A 15,415-nucleotide genomic window follows, 5' to 3' on the forward strand; every position below is an offset into this window, starting at 1 on the left:
GTCTAAACAGAAATAATAGGGAGACACCAGCAACAACTCCTGGAGAGATGCTATGCTGAGTTGAACAGAAGTTATCCTCCTGCTAAATATGAGAGAACCACCATTCTAAACAGCACTTTCCCCCGCAGTTACCAGAGAGTACTTAGCACATTCAATTCCTGTGATTTAACTATATACAGTAACTGTAGTGTGAGGAACAAACTATCAGGATTAACTGAAGGAATGTGTGAACAAGAGAGGAAAGGAGAACATAAACATAAGAACATAAGAACAGCCCTTCTGGATCAGGCCCAAGGCCCATCTAGTCCAGCATCCCATTTCGCACAGTGGCCCACCAGATGCTGCTGGAAGTCACAGGCAGGAGTTGAGGACATGCCCTCTCTCCTGCTGCTACTTGTCAAGGTCTGGCCAAATGCCAGGGAAGTTCACGGCTTGGCTGAACGCTGTCGACTGAATGACGTACATTGTTTTTCAGCAAGGAGTAGACGGCTGGTGACAGGATTTATAGTGGAAGCCGATAGCTCCCAGCTGGCAATAATTCACGGCTTATCAGCCTTCAGCAAGAGGCGTTTGCTTCTTCTAATAGATTCTAATTGCGTTTTGCGTTTAGTGCGCCTGCGTTGTTGTGGTGTGTTTCATTGCATAGTTCCGATTGGTCCCCCACGCCTTCTGATGACTCAGGTTGCCATGCCTGCTCTAAATCATTAGTTGGATCCACCACAGCCATTTCATGAATGCTGACAGCTGGGCTCTGCCCCTCAGACACTCCTGAATCAGCAGGAAAGTTGACAGCTTCCCCTTCCTCCTCACTGTCGGAGCTCGAGGGCGTGACACTACTCCCCCGCAACTGGTACCCAGAGGCACCCCGCCCTCAAGGCTGGAGGTAGCCTACAGCCCTCCGACTAGTAGCCGGTCAACAGACCTCTCCTCCATGAAGTTATCCAAACCCCTCTTAAAGCCATCCAGGTTGTTGGCTGTCACCACATCTTGTGGAAGGGAATTCCACAACTTGATTATGCGTTGTGTGAAAAAGTACTTCCATTTGTTGGTCCTAGATTTCCCGGCAATCAATTTCATGGGATGACTCCTGGTCCAAGTGTTATGGGAGAGGGAGAAGAATTTCTCTCTATCCACTTTCTCCACACCATGCATGATTTTATAGACCTCTATCATGTCTCCCCGCAGTTGTCTTTTTTCTAAACTAAATAACCCCAGGTGTTGTAACCTAGCCTCATAAGAAAGGTGCTCTAGGCCCTTGATCATCTTGGTTGCCTTCTTCTGCACCTTTTCCAGTTCTACAATGTCCTTTTTTAGATGTGGTGAAAGAACTGCAATAACCTGAAATGATGGTTTGACTTACAGAAAGTATTCAGTGGCAAATATTTCATTTTTTTAAACTCAATTTAAAAAAAATTAGCCAAGCAACAGAGGTACAGCTCAGTTTTTTAAAAATACAAGAGTAAAGATCCTGACTAAAAATACAGACATTTCAAATTAATGCAAGTCAAACTGCTCTCTGCCCTGTGACTCCAAGTAGCATTGGAGAGGAGAGCTGGTCTTGCATGCATGACTTGTCCCCTTAGCTAAGCAGGGTCTGTCCTGGATGCCTATGAAAGGGAGACTAGATGTGTGGGCACTATAAGATATTCCCCGTAAGGGATGGAGCTGCTCTGGGAAGCGCAGAAGGTTTCAAGTTCCCTCCTTCACTTCTCCAAGATAGGGCTGAGAGAGATTCCTGCCTGCGACCTTGGAGAAGCCACTGCCAGTCTGTTGAGACAATACTGAGCTAGACAGACCAATGGTCTGACTCAGTATATGGCAGATTCCCATGTTCCTAGCATAAACGAGGAGCACCCCATGTAGAAACTATATTTTGTCCACCACAGAATGGAAAGGATGTTCCTGGTACTGGATATGAATGATTAGCTAGAGGGTTTTCTTAGTGTAGACTGGCCTTTCATTGTACAGCTGACTCTCTAGCTAAGTTCATTAAACCTTTCTCAATTTATAGTGGTGTATAAGTGAAGATAAGTAAAATATATCAACAGACTTTTGGGCATGTCTACAAAGAAGTTATACTGAGTTCAGCAGGAGTTAGTACCAGGTAAGTGTGCATAGGACTGCAGCCTTAAAGTTTATAAATAATATTCTACCAATTTTAGCCAATTTGATTATGGGTAAGTAACAAATAATTCATTTAAGCACAAGGCAAACTTACACATAATGTGATTATAATGGGAAATGGGAAAAGATGGTTCTAGCACTGAATGTTCAGTTGCATCATAATGGAATAAATTAAAAACGACACTTCTGTTTCCATTGCCAATAAAAATAAATTCAAGAATGGTTTGCAAAGTCCTGTCTAACATTTTACAGATAATGTACGCCAAATGCATTTTTCTCAACTGGTGCTTTTTATTTATTTTAAGGACTGAACTACAGTGTACCCATATTGGTTACTTTATCTTATTTTAAACATTTTATCTCTGTTACTTTCAGTCATCCTCCAAAAGATCTGTCTACACTCCTAATTGGCAAGCTGAGCTGGATGCAACAGCCACTTTTGGTATCAAGATACATTTTAAAGCATTCTAATAGAACGTGGCAAGCAATTAGTACAGCCTTAACATGTACTTTTATTTAGCAACTACTGAATATTTAATAACTGCTCTTTTAGAATTGTATTCAGAGACTAATAACAATACTGTAGTCACTACATCAAGAAATCCCTATATTATGCCAAGTGAAATTGTTTCATATTCATAGTTATTGCTAAAACATAGGCATTATATCTATTTGATGCTTATCTTTCTGAACTCTCAAACATGATCCTCAGCACATCTATCAAAATCAAGATTGCAATCCTACAGTTACATATGTGCAAGTCCAGTGATACAAATGGCTTGAAGTACTCCTAAACATGGAAGATTTGTTTTGGAAAAGGCAGCATCTTTATTTGGTGGCAAAGCAATTCTTAGGAAGGTCTCACACATTACAAACAAGGATCAAGAGAGAAAGAATGAGCGACTTGCATGTCATATTTTTGCACTCCCTTGATCATTGTGACTCCAGAAATTCCTTATAGGTAAAAGATGAATGCCATACTTTATACATTACATGGGAAGTTTGTATCTCCTAGCCATGCTTGTATCTCGTAGCCATGTGAGGAAATTTGTATCTCCTAGCCATGCTTAGTGGATAAAGTAGTGATATGTTTGTACCCAGCCAGTGACATGATGGCTGAGACAGTACTTGAACTCACTACCCAAGTTCCAATACCAGTTGTTCTTTCTTTTCATGAAATGAAATAATTCAGTTATTCATTTACATGTTGCTTTCATAAGTTTAGTAAACTGCACTACTTCCATTCAATGTATATGTCTTCAGATTTCTTATGTGATGATGTATTAACACACCAATGCCAATTTTTTGGGGGGGCAGTCTCTCTCTCTCTCTCTCAGCAGGAAAAGGAGATGGGGACAGCCTTGTATTCGGTGGCTGGATATTATAAAAAATGACACTGGAATGGCCATGGTGGAATTAAAGGAAGCTGTACGAGATAGGATAGCATGGAGTTCTTTGAGCCATAGAGTGACCGAGAGTCGGACATGACTGAATGGAGAGAGAGAGAGAGAGAGAGAGAGATGAACAAAACAACACACTCCTCATATGTCTAACGATAATCAACAAACATTTAAAACTGCAAAGCTGAAAGCTCAGACGAATCTTAATAGTCACTGCAGAATTAAACACCTATATATACAAAATGCAAACATTTAAATTGGCAAGATAAATTATTCAACACATCGTATTTGATCAGCTCCACAAATAAAACAATACTTGGCAGTTGTTGGAAATAGTTACGACGTAGCATGAAAACTGACTAATCTTAAAAAATAAACTGATGACAGCTTACGCCCCTCCAAATTCCCTATAGAAGGTCTTCAGAAAAAAGATTAATAAAGCTGCTTATAATGTCCCAAGTTGCTGTAAGAAAAAATATGTTTGTTCGAGTCCATAGTAAATTTTAAACTCCCACCCCACCAAAAAAAAATTTAAAAAAATCCCCACAGTTCTCTACCATCATGTCTATAACTAGGGAGTTACAAAGGGAGGGAGCAGAAGTTATGTACCCTACCAGAAGTAGAAATGAACAGATATTACTAGCTTCACACTCTCCCCATCTTCTTGGTAATCTACAACCACCAAGTCACTACATTTACGTGGCCAGGGAAGGGTTAAGACACTGGCTGGAAACAGCGTTCTCTGCTTGAACATGGTTACCAAAATGGCTTTGTTTTGTTTAAATATATTTTAAAATTAATTAATATCTTTATTAAAACAGATTAGTACAATTCTAAACAACATTAATCAAAACACAAACAGCACTATACATAATACAACAAAACCCCAATTCATCAATCTATCCAAACTCTGATATTGTCTAAAATGGGAAAACCATAATTTTCCCGATTAGTGTAACTCTGATATTGTCTAAAATGGGGAAACCATAATTTTCCCAATTAGTGTAACTCTGATATTGTCTAAAATGGGAAAACCATAATTTTCCCAATTAGTGTAAAGAATAAATCCTGAGCAGATAACATAAAAAGCATGATTTGTGGCCTGATTTGAACAGTACCAAATAATATATGTTAGCTTTTCTGACATCGTGAAATGCTATGAATTCTTATACTAGATGTCCAAATCATGGTTTGATTTTTCCAGTGTTTGACTATAGATAATCTAGCAGCAGTTACCATAAACACAATTAATTTTGTTTAATGTTAAATCTGTATTTACCATGGGCCCCTGGTGGCGCAGCGGTAAAACTGCCACCCTGTAACCAGAAGGTTGCAAGTTCGATCCTGACCAGGGGCTCAGGGTTGACTCAGCCTTCCATCCTTCCGAGGTCGGTAAAATGAGTACCCAGAATGTTGGGGGCAATATGCTAAATCATTGTAAACCCCTTAGAGAGCTCCAGCTATAGAGCGGTATATAAATGTAAGTGCTATTGCTATTGCTATTGCTACCTCAGAAAAGATGTTTACTAGCACCAACTGAGGGCATAAACCTATTTTCTGGCTTGTAATCATACTCCTCTCCATGAAAACCTCTATCCAGAAGGATGAGTCCCTAGGGCAGTTCCACCAAATATGAAAATAAGTATTTAATTTAATAATTATTTCACACACATCAGTTCCTAAGTTCTTGAACATGACCTGTATGAAAGAATCCATGCTTTAAAAACATTCCATGAACCTGCTATGTTTCAGGTATTTGGTGCTGTTAGGCACTATAATGTTTGTGCTGCAGAATCAATAATTAAAATGATAGCACATTAGTAGTTTGAAGTTCAAGCTACTGCATGCACCCTTTTTGTTTGGTTGAAACAGGAAAATTAAATACAAAAACTGGACATCAACAACAGTCACTCACTAGGAAAACATTTATGAAATACAACTCAAGACCTCTGCCTAGAAAATTCTGAGCACATATATTCAGAGATATTTAAATACAGTATGAATTTTCAGCATCTAGGCTTTGCAGTTATAAGAGCATGAGAGGGTCTTGGTATGACTCACTAAAAACATTATCAGGCCAGGTCACACACAGAGCTCACACATTTACCAGACTGCCCATTCCATTGATGTGGTGAGGAAAGAAAAGAGCTCATGCACCCACACCCATTGGCACTGTTTGGACTGGACTTCTGGTCCCCCATGCCCGGTCTGGTCCCCCACAGCCCCTGGGGGGGCTCCTCATACCCCCTGGGGCCTCCAAACCCCCATTATACTGCTGTGCTGCCACCCACCTGCTGGTGGGCCAAAAGCAATTGTGAGGGGCTAGGGTGGCTACAGCCCAGTCCCCTCCCAGCAACAGCCTCTCTGAGCCAACCATCAGCTGTTTGGTGGGTGGGCAGGGCTTCTGGAGACCTTTCTGATTCTGCTGGGAGGCCTTCTGAAGCTCTCCAGGCAGCAGAGAAGAAAGGAGATAGAGTAGTGGCCTGTGCACACCACATGTGCTGGCGTTGCCACGGCCTCCTATGCTGAACCTGTGCCTGCCTGGGACTCCTCCTCAGAGCTAGTAATGGACGCACTATCTATGATTTCCTTTTTGTGGTTCTGCCCCCCGCCACTTTGAATATTTATTAAATGGCTTGCCATAGGGCTTAGATATCAAGCACAGATGTAGGGTAGGTTAAGTGGGCTCATAATACTGAATTTGAAATGCATTTGGCCATTTATTGATTTTTTAAAATTAAAAAACATATATCAAAAAGTGGCTTGTTTCATGGCAGAAAATTACAAAACTTTCTGAAACTGAAGGCCCCCCCCACTTTAGTCCACCATTCAACCCCCACATAGAGGAATCTGCCCTTTGCCTTCATTTAAAAAAAGGGTAAAGTACTCACCTTTTCATCCCTCTGTTTAGATCTCCTCGAATGGCTTGGTATAGGGCTTTGATATGGAGCACAGATGTAGGGCAAGGTGGGAGGATTCAGAGTATTTTATTTGAAGTGGGTCAATCCATTGGTTTTTAATCAATTTCTTCCCTACTGTAGTAAAGCTGGCAGAAAGTTATCTCTATATCCATAGATAATCACACCTAGTGAAAGTGGAGGTGTTAACATCCAAATAAACAATTTTAAAAAATAAATAAATGCCCTATGCTCAAGTTGATTTGCAATCTAGAAGATCTGAGTGAGAAGTGTGAAGCAAGGGGCATGTGTTGTGATTTTAACTTTTCCCCTACAAATGTACTATATGTCCAAGCTGGCTTGTGATCCAGGTTTATGTTTGAATTGAGGAGCAAGAGACATGTGCTGTGTCCCAGTTGGTTTGTGACTGGTCAAGATTCCATTGGAGGTTGTGTAGTCTTTTTTTTTTTACAAATGCACTCTGGCCCACACCAGTGGGTTTGTGATGAATGAGTAAGATGGTGTGTAATTGGCCAGGATTTAATTGCCAGGACTCTCAATGCAAAATACGGCATATCTGTGCAGGTCACTGGGAAGTATCTTCTTCAGAATCTCTTTTAAAAAGCCAAAAAGGTTTCTAGCTTTCCCTGAGCATGTTCTGGTGTAGAAAATTCAGTTCAGCTAATTTAATTGTCAGGACTCTCAATGCAAAATATGGTATGTGCAGGTCAGTGGGAGCTATATTCTTCAGAATTTTTTTAAAATAAAATTTCAGCTTTACTTAAACATGTTCTGGCATAAGAAATAGTATGTCACAGTTTATTTTGCAGCAGCGGTGCAGGTGGTGGTCAGCTCCAAAATTGCCTAAGTCCACCTCTGCCCACACCACACCTACAACATAACATGTGATGCAGGCCATATGCATACATTATTTATGTAATCCTTATCTCAAAAAACCAGGACAAGAATATGAACACCTTGAATCATACAAGGGGGTCATCCACACAATCAAAAACTTTGTTCTACCTGGATTTGGGAGCTGTGTGTGCTCCCAACATTCAGTTGTGTGGAAGTAAGAGGAAAAGCTGGGTAGAAGTGATTGTGTGGGAGCCTACCTTGCTTCCACATAATCACTTCTACCCAGCTTTTCCTCTTACCTTGCTTCCACACAACCAAAAATTAGGAGCACACACAGTTCCCAAACACAGGTAGAACACAGTTTTTGATTGTGTGAATGACCTCATAATGTTGTATGTGTGATAGGAGACATGAACATCAGTGCTACAATACCATGCATATAGACTATTGCATCAAGTATGAGATCCAGATCTATGAAACAGAAAGAAAGAAAAACCTTTGGGCTTTGGCAGTGTCTAGTGTTTGCAACATGATAGCCACGATATCCTGAGTTACAATATTGATACTATGATAAAGCCACTGTTTGGCATTTGCCAGATAGTTGCTTACATGAACAATATACTCAGCTGTCTTTTTAGAAAAGAATAAATTGTGTTGGTTACAGACTAAGAAGCAGACAACTATCATTTATACTTAAACAGTTCAACTAAAGCTCTCAACCAATGAGACATGGGCATCTAAGAATGTATAAACTGATATAAAAATTTACATTGCCAGTATATAGAAAGCAATCTGGAGCAACTTAAGTCAATGTAAGTTTTGCTACTGAGTTCAGTGAGATGTGAGTTGCAAGCAGCCACTCAACATTTGTACTGTAAGGGGAAAATTGTATTCTCTCAAGCTGGAGCTTGACAACATCAAGCTGGAATTATTGCAAAGGTCCCATATAATAGATATAGTTAATTGGTATATTGCTTGACCTACAATGTAAGAATTCATTTACCATCCACAGAGGTGATGAACAAAAGGTGCAATCTTGCACATATTTAGGTGACTTAAATCCCATTGATTTAAATGGAATTAAAGTGGCCTCTCATGCAGCATTGTACAACACCTGCACTCAAACTGCAAACATCAAGGCAACGTGATTTAAATTACATATAAACAAACAGAGGACTGTACCCACAGACAGCATAACCAGGGCTCTCAAAATTCACAGCAATGCAATAGTATCCAGAAGTTTTACATAAATGCTTAACAATCTGGGCATAATGAGTGTTTAGTATGAATATGTGATGCATGGCTGCTCCAGACACTAGGCTATAGGATTAATGCTCTTGCTTTGGATGTAGTTGTGGATTTCAGAAAGCATTAGCCCAATGACACCTATGAAGGTTACAGGGAGATATAACATTTCCAACTCCCTTTTGAACGAGGTAAAAAAAAAAATATCATTCAATACAGAAACTGTTCCAAGGATGCATTCTTGTGTGTAATTATGAGGAATACTGAAGCTGTACTTGAATAATTCTACTGGAAGAGGAAAGAAAAACAGAAAGCAATTGAATTAACAGGACAAGCAGCAAAAGAAAGGCAAAGGGAATTTCTAGAAGCATTCAACACACTTTGAGGTGTCTAAAAAAATTATTGTAGTCAAAGGATCTGCAGCACATTTGAACATTAAGATAAATATTTTGCCCAGATGCAAATCATGCTGGAGGTAGAAAACAGATTTTCCCCTTCAGAAATCAGAAAGTGAAATTATAGAGCATCTTGATTCATGGTGTGTACTCACACACACACTCTCTCTCTTTTAATGTACCACCACTGTGAAGTCATTCACACCATCAAAAACTGTGTTCTACCCAGTTTGGAAGGTGTGTGTGCTTCCCATTTTCGGCTATGTGGAAGCAAGATAAGAGGAAAATCTGGGTAGAAGTGATTGTGTGGAAGCAAGGTAGGAGGAAAAGCTACCCAGAATACAGTTTTTGATTGTGTGAATGACTTCTGTGTCTGCTCAAATATGTTTTTCAGATGAAAAATAACTATAAAAACTCTTTTGAAGCAAACAGTAAACAGCAATTCAGGTACACATAATTGGTTCTGTCAAAACAAACAGTTTGGACCAAACAAAACTAAGCTATATTATGCCAATTCTATTAGAAAACACCACCACCAAACTTTAGCAGAAGCTGTGTCTGCTAAAGAACAGGTCATCACAATTGCAAGCTCATGCTAATTATACAAGATAGTAGTGCCTCCTGTATAGTTAAGGTGAGGTGTATAAACTGCATTCCACCATTGTAAGAACTGAGTATTCTATCGGTCATAACTGGTGGAAAAATAAATGAGATACTACAGTTTGAAAACTGAACCTTGAAAAGTTGATGTCACTTGTTGGAAAGTCATGTTTGCCCATGGGCAATGTACCTTTCATTTTCCCCTGCCCCTTCCTCTTTTTGAAATTCAGGTCCAAAGTGGAATATCTCTTTTTTTTTTATTTTGAAAAAAATCTGTTCAGTATTGCTCAAGATCAATTGGCCTCTGAAGTCCCCATTAAAACATGACACTCAACTTAGCAGATAGATTCAATATTCTAACAGATCTAAGATATGACGGAAGAGTTGGGAGACGGAAATATGTCCATATTTCCTTCTCTCAACTCTTCCCTCGTATCTTAGAGAGTGACTTCTACTTCTTAATATGGCTGCCTATGAGGTTTCTGCCTCTTAAGTGCACTGGACCTTTTCAATCACTTCAGGATAAAATTTGAGGATCAGGGATTAACTAAACCCATAGGAAGCCTTACAAAGAATGAATTCCCCCCCAAAGAAACAGAAAACTGCACCAATTTAATGTAATTAAATTCTATGGCTCCAATATATGAAATTGGGGCTTTTCCCCCCAGTCATCACAGGGAAGAGGTCAGAGGGTGGTGGGATAAGCTGACTCCTGAGGAGGACCTGCAGGATATGTCCTCCCAATCTTGGATTTTGTCCCCAAAACAAATTAAAATGGCTCAAATTTAATGTGAAGATCCCCAGCTCTGGAAACATTAAATTAAGGTTAATCAAAATAATTGTACAAATGCTAGCAGAGTGCTCTGTTCCCCCGGTTTTTTTTTTACAAACCTACACCTTATGTTTTTACTATTCAGGCTATAGTACAATCATATCATATATTCAAAAGCAAAGATTAAGCTTCCAAAAACTTGATATTTTATTAACCTGATATTTTAAAGGATATCGATTTTAATAATATAGACATTAGACATGCAGTCTCATTAGTTAAGACCTAGTAGCAGTTTTTCAACAATTTAAAAAAAAATTGAAAAATGTCCAAAATCTTGAACTAATTTCAGAAACATTCGGGGGGGGGGGGGGCAGCAGGTAAGACAGGACCTATGAGTACTGTTTCTTTGTTTGAAGATTTTAATCCTGCTTTTCTGACCTACAGACCTACAAGGTGCCTAACAAAAAAGCAAAAACACTGACAATTTAAAATAAAAAGCCCATAGAAAGTAACACAGAAAAATAACCAGGAACAAAATACAGATTTAAATATTCAAATCCCTGGAATTAAAAGCCCTCTGGAAGAAAACTGAAGATCTGCAAGAATAAACCTTCCTAGGGAGAAAATTCTATAAATCACTACAAAGAGAATCCTGTCCCATGTAGCTACCAACCCAACTCAGACAATGGAGAACATTACCCCTAAGAATATGAGTAGGCTCACATTCCTGGCCCCTGAGAGCTGACCTTTAAACGTCAACCAGCACTCTCACTTGCACTAGAGATGTGCACAGAACCAGTTTGGCACTCCTTTTCTGGAGTGCTGAACTGGTCCCATCAGCCAGTGTTCTAAGTGTGGGGAGTCACTTGAAGGGACAGGGAAGGTTCTTTCTACCTGTCCCTCTGGGGCCTGCCACTTCCTGCACCTCTGGAGCTCACTTAAAACTATGTGGGCACGGGACTGCAGCTCCCCTATTGAAGTTTCTGAGAACATTTCAAAGGCTTTCCTATTTAACATGTATTTTTAGATTGTGAACCCTTTTGGGACAGGAAACCATCTTATTAATTTTCTATGCAAACTGAGATTTGAGATTTTTTGTGAAAACAGAAATTAAATATTCATAGAAGTAGCAGTAATCCAATCTGGCAATCATTAAGGCACGATTAACTGTGGCCAGATCCTTTTGTCCAGCAAGACATACAGGTGAAACTCGGAAAATTAGAATATCGTGCAAAAGTCCATTAATTTCAGTAATGCAAATTAAAAGGTGAAACTGATATATGAGACAGACGCATTACATGCAAAGCAAGATAAGTCAAGCCTTAATTTATTATAATTGTGATGATCATGGCGTACAGCTCATGAAAACCCCAAATCCACAATCCCAGAAAATTAGAATATTACATGGAACCAAGAAGACAAGGATTGAAGAATAGAACAATATCGGACCTCTGAAAAGTATAAGCATGCATATGTATTCAGTACTTGGTTTGGGCCCCTTTTGCAGCAATTACTGCCTCAATGCGGCGTGGCATGGATGCTATCAGCCTGTGGCACTGATGAGGTATTATGGAAGACCAGGATGTTTCATTAGCGGCCTTCAGCAATTCTGCATTGTTTGGTCTCATGTCTCTCATCCTTCTCTTGGCAATGCCCCATAGATTCTCTACGGGGTCAGGTCAGGCGAGTTTGCTGGCCAATCAAGCACAGTACACTGTATACTTTTCAGAGGTCCGATATTGTTCTATTCTTCAATCCTTGTCTTCTTGGTTCCATGTAATATTCTAATTTTCTGAGATTGTGGATTTGGGGTTTTCATGAGCTGTACGCCATGATCATCACAATTATAACAAATTAAGGCTTGACTTATCTCGCTTTGCATGTAATGCATCTGTCTCATATATCAGTTTCACCTTTTAATTTGCATTACTGAAATTAATGGACTTTTGCACGATATTCTAATTTTCCGAGTTTCACCTGTAGGGTATACCAGTTAACTCTAGTAAGGGCACTTTTAGCCACTACTGCCATCTGTATGTCTAGGACTGATGTAGAATTCCACACCCAAGTATGCAGCCCCATTTGAAACAAAAAAAAAACAAAGCAAAAAACTAATCTCAGATCAACCAACTTTCCAACCCACAGGACTTCTGTTTCAAACTGTTTGTTCTTATTCAGCTGGATCACTGATCTCAGGCACTGGTTTAGGACTCCCAATACTTCCTCAGAATTTAATGGAAAAGAGAAATAGAGCTGGGAATTATCTGCATTCTGTTTGACATCCTGGCCCAAGCCTCTGGATTCCCTCACACAACAATTCCATATACATGCTAGAGCATGGCAGACAGGAAAGACCCTTGCAGTGTTACTACACAGTCCCCTTCCCTGCCTTTGGAAACTCTGGTTTCCCATAGAAGCAAGTCTGAGTGAAGCATGGACAAGCAATTGGAGCCAGGAAGAAAACAGGCCTCTGTTTGGATCAAACAATTGTATAATTCCCAATTGGGAATTAACAGACGAAGTCTGACTCTGTTGGTCCTTTTGGATCTCTCAGAGGCTTTCAATACTATAGACCACAGTATCCTTCTGGAGTGTCTGAGGGGGTTGGGAGTGGGGGGCACTGCTTTGTGGTGGTTCCGCCCCTACCTTTTGGGTAGGCTCCAGATGGTGTCCCTTGGAGACTGTTGTTCTTCAAAATCTGAACTTTCATATTGTGTCCCTTAGGGTTCCGTATTGTCTCTAAGGTTGTTTAAGCACCTACATGAAACCGCTGGGAAAAATCATCAGGGGATTTGGTGCAGGGTGCTATCAGTATGACACCCAAATTTATTTCTCCATGTCAACCTCATCAGGAGAGGGCATAACCTCCCTAAATGCCTGCCCGGAGGTGGTGATAGGCCCATGAGTTGATGAGGAATAACAAACTGAGAATGACTCCAGATAAGACGGAGGTACTTATTGTGTGGGGTCAAAACTTGGGAGATGAGTTTGATCTGCCTGGTCTGGATGGGGTCACACTTCCCCAGAAGGAACAGGTGCACAATCTGGGGGTGCTTCTGGATCCCAGCCTCTCCCTGGTGTTCCAGGTTGAAGCGGTGGCCAGAGGTGCCTTTTATCAGCTTGATACGCCAGCTGCGTCTGTTTCTTGAGATAAACGAGCTCAGGACAGTGCCAATAACCTCCAGACTGGATTACTGCAATGAGCTATATGTGGGGCTGCCTTTGTATGTAGTCTGGAAACTACAGCTGGTTCAGAATGTGGCAGCCAGGCTGGTCTCCGGGTCATCTTGGAGAGACCATATTACTCCTGTATTGAAAGAGCTACACTGGCTGCCGATACGTTTCCAGGCAAAATATAAGGTGCTGGTTATAACCTATAAAGCCCTAAATGGCTTTGGCCCCGGGTATTTTAGAGAACGTCTTCTTCGTCATAAACCCCACCACCTATTGAGAACATCAGGAGATGTCCGTCTGAGGTTGCCACTGGCTCGTCTGGTGACTACTCAGAGACAGGCCTTCTCAGTTGCTGCCCCGATGCTTTGGAACGCACTCCCTGATGAAATAAGAGCTTCCTCCTCTATGACAATTTTTTTAAAAGTCTTTTAAGACACATTTGTTCACTCAGGCTTTTAATTAAATACCATTTTAATAGTTTTAACTTTGTTTTAAAATATTGTTTTAAGGTTTTAAATTATTGTAATGTTGTAACTTTTTTGCTGTCATTTATTTTAACCAATGTTTTAATTTCTTTGTTGTCATTTACCTGTTTTAATTAATGTTTTAACTTTTCTGTTTTTGTTGTAAATTGCCCAGAGACCTAAGTTTTGGGTGGTATAAAAATATGTTAAATAAATAAATAAATAATGCAAACCGTAACTGCTGCAAAAGCTACTATTACAAAATGACACAAGCACATCACCACCATTCTATGTATTCTCAATGGAAACAGAGTTCCTGACAGAGTAAACAATCTTTAAAATTAAATGCTACCCTGTGAAACAGGAAACACACACTCCAGAATGCAATCAAGGTCAAATCCCAAATCAGTTACATATATTTGGCACAAGAGTCCTTTTGTCCTATGCATAATTGAATAACTACTAGCACACCCATACCTGTCCAGATATGGTACCCAGAAACTTCTCCTTTGACCCCTTTGTGTTTATGAATTTTTCTTCCTTTGGAATTCAGCAGAAGGCAAAACCCTATTAAATCCTATCAATTCTCTGTGCTCAAATCCCAGTTGCAAAGTCTTTTATTATAGGGACTTGGTGGCATATGCTACCTTCTACTATGCTAAGGCCTGCCTGTGCACCTGTTTGTGTGCTCAAACACTTCCACCAGCACTGGACAGTGGAATCCAGAATTGCTGATATGAGTTGAAATAACTATCCTTGAATGTTCCTTCTATGGCACATAGTGGGGAGACCTGCACTGGATTTTCCTAGACATTCTAAGAACATAGGGTTACTTACCTGTAATTGCAGTTCTTCTGGTGGTCATCTGCCCATTCCTACTGATGGGCTTTGTGTCCACGTGAAGGCAAGGCCAGGAATCTCCTAAGCTGACCCCCTCCACCTATTCCCTGTCATTAGCTTTGCCCCTCTCTTGCTGTGGTACCATGCGACTCACCCTAACCAACTCAGTTTCAGTGTCCGCTGTAGATAAGAGCTCAGCAGCAGGGTGGAGGAGCGGGAGTGTGAATGGACAGATGACCACCAGAGGAACTACAGTTACAAGTAAGCAACCTGATGTTCTTCTTGGTGGTCTGTGCCCATCACACTGATGGGTGTATCAGAAGCTTCATCATCACTAGAGGAGGGTAGCAGAGCAGTGAGCTAGTAGAATAAAGCCGGAACATCAGGTGAATATGGACTGCAGCACCACCCGGCTGATGGCAGCATGACTTCTCGCTTTAACATCCAGGATGTCGTGATGAACAAAAGAATCTGGAGTAGCCCATGTGGCAGCTCAGCAGATCAATTCTAGAGGCAAACCTCTGTAAAAGGCCCAATAGATGGCTAGAGCCCTGGTGGAAGTACATGGACAATGGATGGAGCTTCGCAGCCAGCCATCTGATAACCCAACTTTATGGTGTTAACAATCCAAGCAGATATCGACTGT

The 15,415-nt window shown here is 40.5% G+C and overlaps 1 protein-coding gene across 18 annotated transcripts in view; it reads right to left on the bottom strand.

The window, feature by feature from the left end:
• The window catches only part of FOXP2 (forkhead box P2), a 727,796-nt gene that overhangs the window by 291,951 nt on the left and 420,430 nt on the right, over positions 1-15,415 (bottom strand). The gene's annotated exons all lie outside the window — the stretch shown is intronic.

The sequence above is a fragment of the Hemicordylus capensis genome, chromosome 5 (genome assembly GCF_027244095.1).
Source record: "Hemicordylus capensis ecotype Gifberg chromosome 5, rHemCap1.1.pri, whole genome shotgun sequence".
Lineage (NCBI taxonomy): Eukaryota > Metazoa > Chordata > Lepidosauria > Squamata > Cordylidae > Hemicordylus > Hemicordylus capensis.